The sequence below is a fragment of the Crotalus tigris genome, unplaced genomic scaffold, assembly GCF_016545835.1.
Source record: "Crotalus tigris isolate CLP2741 ecotype Arizona unplaced genomic scaffold, ASM1654583v1 scf7180000019068.207228-45:434310, whole genome shotgun sequence".
NCBI classification, from domain to species: domain Eukaryota; kingdom Metazoa; phylum Chordata; class Lepidosauria; order Squamata; family Viperidae; genus Crotalus; species Crotalus tigris.
The window spans coordinates 193,774-201,674 of record NW_024097359.1 but is presented as its reverse complement, the minus strand read 5'-3'; the positions used below and the strand labels follow the sequence as shown (position 1 = coordinate 201,674).

At 42.9% G+C, this 7,901-nt stretch overlaps 1 long non-coding RNA gene across 1 annotated transcript; it reads left to right on the top strand.

The window, feature by feature from the left end:
• The first annotated feature begins 4,060 nt into the window (after positions 1-4,060).
• Positions 4,061-7,901, top strand: LOC120315286. The gene is made up of 3 exons (XR_005558643.1): positions 4,061-4,170; positions 6,602-6,713; positions 7,685-7,901. It is a non-coding gene; the product is annotated as an uncharacterized LOC120315286 (long non-coding RNA).

Below are 7,901 nucleotides of genomic sequence, written 5' to 3'. Positions count from 1 at the left end.
CTTACCCTATTTATTTTGTCTTATCTGCCAATAACTAAAGAAGTATCAATGCAGAGAGGATTGAATATAGCCAATGTGTTTATTCCCATTGATTCATTTTTCAGCTTTAATATGACTTCCTTTTAATCTGTATTTTATTGTTGCTGGTTTCCATGACCGCTGTTTTTGAGCAGAAAGACAAACAATTAAATAAAGAAATGTCATTCAGTTACAGACCTTGAGTTGGTATGATCATCATACCAAGGCTTCAGTTAAATGGAGGATTCCATTGATTAGAATTAGAATTCCAACAAAATGGGAAACTTATGATACTAAACCTGACCTCATAAACCCTAAATGCCACTGGTATTTCTCAACTTGAGTGGGATGAAATCCTTCTACAAACTACAATCTTGAGGATGGTCCCTTTGAATTTTGTTCACTCTATTAAGGTGGTCTTTTGGCTCATCGGAACAAGATGCCAGTGCCTCTTAGAGCTGTCCATGGTCCTGTAGATCCTGTTTTCAACCAGTACTCTGTTGCTCATCCCATTCTCTACTATCTAGTCTGTGGCTGTTTCCTGCTTCTGATCAGCAGTCATTTATTTAAGTATCTCTTGAGTAAGAGTGAGGAGATCAATTTAGAGAAAAGGAGGCAGGCCCCAGATGGAGCTTTCAGACATTGCAGATGCTCCATCACTGGAAGTTTTTAAAGAAGATGGATGACCATTTGTCTGAAATGGTATAGAATCTGCTGCTTGAGCAGAGGGCTAGACTAGAAGACCTCCAAGATCCCTTTCTATTCTGTTCGGTTCTGTTCTGTTCTGTTCTGCCCTGCCCTGCCCTGCCCTACCCTACCCAACCCTACCCTTCCCTTCTCCTATCCTATCCTATCCTATCCTATCCTATCCTATCCTATCCATACAGATTTGTTCCCCTGGTATTTCTAATAAGGCTGGACAGAACCATTTGAAACCATGAAGTGCTGGGTCTCTTTTGCATAGCAAACATTACATTAGCTAGAATAATTTGCATTGATATAAGGAAAAGGTGAGATGGTTCTTCCTTCCCAGCTTTAGATGACCTGAGTGACCCTCACCTTAAGATAGGGAGAGAGCTTTCTAGAGGCTTATACCAGAGCTCAATTCATTCCATGCAGGGCAAAATTCAGTTTAGTTTCCATTCCTATTTGTTTGCATGATTAACCACTGTCCAAGCTTCTGGATGTCTAAGCCGATTACGGTGGATCTGTGTACCATTTCCTAAGTAGACTGACTGATCGATTGATCAAGGGCAGATGGGATGTGACAGCAGAATATTATGGCAGACTTCTCATAGTGATGAATGGGCCCACCTTGACACACACTCCAAGGCTTTGCCTCTCAGTAATAAATCTCAGCTCGGAGTCATCTATCTCTGACCTGACGTATGGAATCAACAACTTGGGATACTGAAAATTTCATTGTCTTTATGAACATTTAAGTTGGCTCGGTGGCATAAATGCACACCTTCAGCTTTCAATCTCTTTAATAGTGGCAGGCTTCATATTATTACTTTCTTCCTCTTCTTTTTTTGGTAAGTGTGTGTGTGTGTGTGTGTGTGTGTCTTCTCTGTGTGTGTGCATGTGTATGTGTGTGTGCATCTCCATCCTCGCCAGCTAGCGAGCGGCGAGATTTTTGCTTCTATACCCTATTCTAATGAGCTATCATAAGGGAAGGCTGAAATGGTGAAAATAGCATATAAGATTAAATTTAGTAAAGGTATGATATAGCCAATGTCCTAACAGCAGATGCCAACAATAAGCTCTCCTCGATATTATCAAGTCGGGATTTGAGTATCTTGGGTTTCATTGCACAGGCATAAAATCAAGTAACTCAGGCAACATTTTCGACTTAGGGAACGCTTTCATTTTTATAAGCAGAGGGGAAAATTGAAAAATTTTATCTAGCATTATCTGAGAGGTCGACATCTTGAAGCCTTTAGAGAGGTGGATGTAGGGATTGGGAAAGGAGACAAGGCTTAATCCAATATTGTATTTCTATTTTAAAGATGTTATTATTTGTACCTTTGAAACAATGTTGATGCCTAGTGACTACCTCGGTGAGTCCCAGAAGTCTGCGTCACAAGATTTTCAGAAATGATGTGCCATTGCTAAGTCCCTGATAGTGAGAACAATCAACCAGTGGCATGGCTTGTCTCCAGAAGCTGTGGTTGTTATATTATTGGAGGTTTTCAAGAAGAGACTGGATGGACAATGGTCTTTTGCTTGAGCAAGGGGTCGGGCTAAAAGACCTCAAGGTCCCAAGCCTATTATTCCATCTCTTGTTCAAAGGGGTGCACTAGAGAGCGTGTTCTTTGCAGCGTTCCCCAGGGCAGTTTGCCACGCCCATAAGAGCACACGTGGAGCAGGAGATCAAAGTGAAAGAGGAAGTAGATCAAAGTGAAGGGAATTCAACTATAGGAAGGGAACAGAGTGTTGCCTTCTTCCACAATGCTGATTTTAATCCATTGAAAAGACTGGGCTTTATGAAATTCACTTAAGAGTGTTGTTAGTCTCAATAAAAGCTCTTGAAGAGTTTCTGATAAAGCATCAGGATCACGAGCTGTTTCATTTATTGGCTGATTACAAAGGAGGATGGAGCAAATATGCAAAAGGGAAGGACAGCATTGCAAATGGATTCTCTTGGCCCGTAGAAGTCCATTCTTGAAAGCTAATCAGTTGGCAGTGCACGATAATTTTCAATCGTTTGTACATTCAGCTATTAACTGCTGAGAACCCTTTTCTGCTCAGCTTCAACACCCATGCACAGAGCCTAAAGAAGCATGTACTGGACAGGTGTTCATTTGCAGATTATGCATATTCAACACACAACAACTGTGTTCAATGGAGAACAACCAAGGAAATGTGTGCTTGTAAGAAACACAAATCCATGCATTTGTTCCCTGTAAGCTTTATACAGGCAGGTCACTGATTATAGAGTACAGTAGTCTTACGGCAACAATTGAACCCAAAATTTATGCTACGAAGTGAAACATTTGTTAAGTGAGCTTTGCCCCATTTTATGACTTCTTGCCACTGTTGTTAAGTGAATCATTGCAATTGTTAAGTTAGTAACATGGTTGTTACGGGAATCTGACTTCCCCATTCTGATTTTGCTTGTCAGAAGGTCACAAAAGCCGATCACATGACCCCCGGGACAATTGCAACCATCATAAATATGAATCAAGACAAGCATCCGAATTTGGATCACGTGACCTTGGGAATGCTGCAATGGTCATTTGAAAAACAAGATTGAATAGCCATTTGTCTGAAATTGTATGGGGTTTCCTGCCTGAGCTGGACTAGAAGACCTCCAAGGTCCCTGCCAAGTCTATTATTCTGTTCTGTTCTGTTCAGCTAACTAAATGCCTGTGTGATGGTCTTTTCGGTAGATGTTTTCACAAATGGACGGCTAAAACGCTAAACTAAAGTAAACGGATGCAGAAAAGTCTGCTTTGCCACAGCGTATGTGCTGAATGTACACCCAGCAGGGACAAAGAAATGAGAAGGAGGAGAAATTCAACAAGCTCTGAGCAACTATGGAAGCTCCATTCCCAAGCCAATTTTTTGGAATTTTCCCTAGTTCAAACACTGTAGGAGCAGAATGCAAGGCAGGCTCGACCCGTCGATAAATAATAATAATAAAAAAGCAGCAGAAAAAAAAACATCCAGCTCATATGGATGTTAGTGTTTGGATGCTGGTTCTATTTTATTTTTTTTAATCAGACGTTTTTGATCTATCCCCCTGCACATAAGCTTACTCTACCTCCCCCTCAAGTTAGTAACAGATATCAAGTGCAAGAATGTTTTTAATTGAAAACCATAAATTTGGCCTACTAAATCTACTAACGATTCATTTTAATTAGGGACCCAGCTGCTTCCTGAGATTTTGCAGCTTGGGTGTTAGAACTTTAAGGCGACTTAAATGAGTCTCCAGCGAGCCGCTCTGGAGCTTTTCAGAAAAATCAGCATTTTCTCCAATTGGTTATGGAAGACTTTTCCAAATGGAATTGATTGACAGTCCCCTTGTCTCTTTCCAAACAGGCGCCTCTACAAAGCGTGGGCAAGAATTCACCTTCAGCCCTTTGGATGCTGGAAAACTGACCGAGCTTTGAGGAGAATTCAGAGGCTTTGATCAATGTGCCAAGCCAGGTTTGGCTTTCATGATTCTTTCCTTCGATTTTTGACATGCAGGATGAGAAAATGAAAGAAATGCGGTGGATACACAGGACTTAACCTCTCCTCCCTCTAGTGGTTCGTTAGAGGAACAGCAAGCTTTAGCATGTTCTTGCAGATAAAAACAACCCATCATGCCGTACTTGAAAAGCACAGAAGGAAACTGTTCAGTTCCCAAATGATCCTTGGATTGTGTACAACAACATTTGGAAGCAGGCTTTGGCCGAATCTTGGGATACAATTATGTCTTTTGGTCTATTTCTGTAACTGCTTCTCTCTCTCTCTGTGTCTGTCTCTCCCTCCCTCCCTCCCTCTTCCCCTCTCCCCCTCTCCCTCCCTCTCTCCCTCTCCCTCCCTCTCTCCCTCTCCTTCCCTCTCCCCCTCTCTCTGTCTGTCTGTCTCCCTCTCCATCTTCCTCTCTCTCTCCCTCTCCCTCCCTCCTTCTCTCTCTCCCTCTCTCTCTGTCTGTCTTTCTCCCTCTCTGTCTCCCTCTCTCTCTCCCTCCCTCTCTCAGTGATGGCTCAGTGGTTAAAGAGGCTGAGATTGTCAGCTAGAAAGCTGACAGCTCAGGTTTGAGACCCAAGCATCATACAATGGGGTGAGCTCCCGTTGCAGCCTCAGCTCTTGTTCTATGTATCAGTTTGAAAGCATGCAAATGCAAGTAGATAAATAGGTACTATTTTGGTGGGAAGGTAACAGTATTCTGTGGTATACATCGGTGTATAGCCATGCTGGCTACATTACTAAGGAAATTGTCTTTAGACAATCATGGCTCCCTCAGCCAAGAAACAAACAAATGATGGCTCCCTTGGCCAACAAACAACTCCCTAGAATTGGACACGACTGGACAGAGGAAACCTTTACATTTATCATTATGCAAAATCTCACCATCACAAATGAAGGCGGATGTACGAGTCCCAGGATAATGTTGCAGAATCCAATCTGGGTTGGTTATTGAGACTAGAAGTTCTGTGTTCCAAGCTTTAGACTCATGCTGAAGCCCATCCTCAGGGAACTTCTCTCCTTTGGTCCCGGTGACCAATCAAGATTGGATCCCTTAATCACCTACGTGTGCCCAATATCATGATATGGGAACACAAGAGGCAGAACCTGAGTTGTGATGGTGCAGTGTTTGTTTCATCTCTCTCCATTCTCCCCTGCTTCCTCTTGCCCTGCTTTCTAGGCAACCTTTCCCCTTACTCAAGGATGCCTGCCCTGTTGTCAAACACCTCTGGAAAAAAGACTGTAGTTCCACAATTAATTCTCTTGCTGTTATTTTTCCTGCCCAATTCAATGAAACACAATTTAGGCATTTCTTCAGAGGAAAGAGACATTCTGAGTGGCTGGAGTACGAGGGATGAGCCGGCCACGGGTTGTACATGAGAGACAATGTCGTGTTTCCGTTATGCATCTGGTTTTTGCAGAGTCTCTGGATTTTTAACATTTCCAGGGAGAAGGAAGATGATTGAGGGAGTTAGGTATGTTTTAAGCTAAGCCATATGATGAACAGTTGGAAGAACTAGGTACGTCTAGCTTAATGAAGAGTAGAATCCAGAGTGACATGATAGCTGTCTTCCAGGACTTGTCACAGAGAAGAAGGGGGTCAACCTATTCTCCAAAGCACCAGAGGGCAAGAGAAGAAGTAGTGAGTGGAAGATCATTAAAGAGAGACCCAACCTAGAACCAAGGAGAAATTTCCCAACAGTGAGAACAATTAACCAGTGGAACAGCTTGCCTCCAGAAGTTGTGGGTGCTCCATCACTGGAGGTTTTGAAGAAGAGGTTGAACAGCCAGACTTAATTCCCTCAATCATTCATTGTATGTTTTAGCCTCCAGACCTCTAATCATCATTGTTACTCTGCATACTCATCCTTGGCAAAAATTGGCAGCAGGTAAGGTCCCAACTCAATGGACTGCCAGAAGATGGCTCTATTGCAATGCTGAAAACATCTTCGCTTTTCCCAAGGGCTTTTTACAGGGCATGAAATGAGGCAAGGTCAGCCCACCTCTGACAAAGAGACAGATGGAAGAATGTTCTCCCCCTCCCCCCCTCCCCCCCCCAACCACCAGGAGTAGGAATAGACAGACAGAACTTTATTTCGATCATTGACCAATAACAATACAATTAATAAAGCGAACAAGTCTGTAAGTCATGAGTAGGAATACACATCCTTTCCCTTTTTCAACTTATTTGGTTTGTTGGTGCCGGAGGAGGACTTGTCCTTGGTGAAACAGGCTCAGGAATTGCAGGTGACAATTGACTTCTCTTGCTTGGAATTCAACCCACCAAGTCCTCTGAAAACAAAACAAAACGAAGCAACGAACCCCAATCATGAGCCTGTCCACAGTAGTTCCTTGTGGAAATAATTATGCCAAAGAGAAATTGGTTTGTTTCTTCTTTTGGCAGATGCAGGGAAAGGGCTGTTTTTTTGGCAGACGAAGGCAGAGCCCTGATTTTGAGCAGCCGCTGACAATTCCTGGCATATGGCAGGAGAGGAGACTTCTGCCTTTCCCATCAGGTAGGGCCTGTCTTCTTGACTGTAGCAATGATCGATGCCCTGGCTAGGAAGGGTAGACTTCTGGGAAGGGAGCCAGCAAACCAGACAATGCAAGTAAACAGGGTCAGTCTGGACAAGGACTCTGGGTGAGACAGGCAGATGATCTCCGGTGTACTAACAGGAAAAGTGCTTACTTAATAGATCATCAAAACACCAGTCCATTTGTGTTGCTGGCTGCAAAAGCCACCTTGAAAATTTGGCTCAGTTTGTCGAGGGCTTTAGAAGCTGAGGCAAGAGCCTTTCCCGGTTCCTCAACTTCAAATTTGAATCTGTTCTTTAGCCAGTTGGCAGGTGGGAAACATAGGGACGCGTTAACTCTTTACATGCAGTTGCAGAAGAGAAAGAGAGCTAGGTTTAGCCAGAGATAGAAGCTTTAAAAGAGCCCAGCCCATCTTAGTCCAGCTGTCCGACCTGTCTCAACTTGAAGCTTTAAGCAAGAACGATCCTTCACTCCGTTTGTTGAGAAAGATGGCAAGAAAAGTTCCAGAATGGGGTAATCTATACGTAAGGGTGTAGGTCTATACATCTGTTGTGCATAGTATGTTTAAATGTGTGTTATGTGTGTGTACACTTTGAGAGTAAGCAGCTAAATTTCATTTTTGATGTGTGCCGTTGTGCCCACAGTAAAAAATGACAATAAAGGTTATCTAATCCAGGGGTCTTCAAACTTGGCCCTTTGATGACTTGTGGACTTCAACTCCCAGAATTCCTCAGCCAGGCACGGATGCCTGGCTGAGGAATTCTGGGAGTTGAAGTCCACAAGTCATCAAAGGGCCAAGTTTGAAGACCCCTGATCTAATCAAATAAATGTTAGGGTACAATTATAGTCATAACTCGAGGATTATCTGTACCAGTGATTGTTTAGCACTTTTCTTCTGGAAAGACAGCAATCAGAAAACACACCTACCTTCCTTCTACCTCCCCATTTCTAGGTACCAGACTGAGAATGGGTGTCTTGAAGCCAATGCAGACCTCCAAGAAGGAAAAAAACAAAACGCCTTTTTTCCTACTCATGTTGGGCCAGCATCTGTTTTGAGTTTCTTGAAACTTCTCTTCCCTTGTGAAGAGGCATTTATTTCTGAAGGTGCTTGAGAATTTAGTTGAAATGTCTCTTGATTTCAGGCTTGTTTTACTGTTTGAAGTGGCAAA